Consider the following 1,373-nt stretch of genomic DNA (forward strand, 5'->3'; position numbering starts at 1 on the left):
GACATAATAATAATAATAATAATAATAAAATCAATTTATTTGATAACCTTTGATAGCAAGTTAACCTTTAAGGAGTGTTGCATTTCTTTACTCTTTTTGGAGTGCACTAACTTTCGCCAATTTAGTAGAGCAAAATTAATTTGGAGCAAAAAATTACTTGAACACAGGAGTATTTGAGAAACTTATTGGATAAGAGATTCCATCACAAGTCGTGGTGCAACAATTACCTCCTTTATAGTTGGGAATTGGAAAGATTATTTCTTCATGGTAGGGGCGGGTTTTTGCCTACCCGACTTCGCTCCGCTCTACAATAACTCGTATAAAATCCGTTCCACTCCTATCCGCGGGTAGTAAAAAGCTGAACCTTAACCCGTCCCGTGCCTATCTGCTCCTATAATTATTAAAATCCGACAAATAGAGTTAAATATCAAAATTTATATAACCATTATCACACACATAACATAAATTAAAGTAAAAACTTAAATATGATATAATATTATTAATCATTTTACTAACTATTTTACATATATTACATACATTATATATATATCCGACTTCGTCCTGCCCACCCAAGACCCCGCCCCGTAGAAAACCCGTCCCGGTAATTATTTGCCCCGAGTGGATAGGGATAGAGTGGGTATCTGCAAATTCGGGTAGTGTTGTCACTCCTATTTCATGGTAGGAGGTTGAGTCTAGGGCTGCACATGAATCAAATAATATCCGCATATCTGCGGTAATTATCCGCATCCGATCTATTTTCTTCTCCGCAATCTGCATATCCGCACGTCTCATATAAATAGCATAGTTTATGATATCTTGTTTTTAATTTTTTATGTTATACTTCAACTCAGAATAATTAAACTTAGATCTTGCGTTATTATTTTTTTTTTGTTATTCAAGAGAACTTTTATTGATAATATTTTAGGAGTAAATAGGCTTAAACAGGTGAAAAAATAGATTATCTGGACATTTTTTTGTAAAAATAGCCAAACAGGGCCTTAAGTTATTTTTTTGAATTAGGACAATATACCCTATATCCGATCTAATCCAATCCACAAGTATGCGAATCGGACCGGAACAGATCCAATTTAAAAAAGGCAGATATCGTATCCGATCCGATTTAATGAGTGCAGTGCAGATCGGATAGAATTATATGTTATATCTGATCCGATCTGTGTACAACTCTAGTTGAATCCCATATAACTCGCAAATTGCTTTTTAAGTTGGGTCAAATGCGAGTTTAGAGACTCAAATATGGGGCTCGTTTAGTATGGTAAGGTCGAAGTCGCACTAAAGGGCCGAATCGGATTGGTGGGTGTATTGGATCAGGTAAAAATAATAACCAATACTTAAAAATTTGGAAAACAATAGAG

This window comes from Arachis ipaensis, chromosome B10 (genome assembly GCF_000816755.2).
Source record: "Arachis ipaensis cultivar K30076 chromosome B10, Araip1.1, whole genome shotgun sequence".
NCBI lineage: Eukaryota > Viridiplantae > Streptophyta > Magnoliopsida > Fabales > Fabaceae > Arachis > Arachis ipaensis.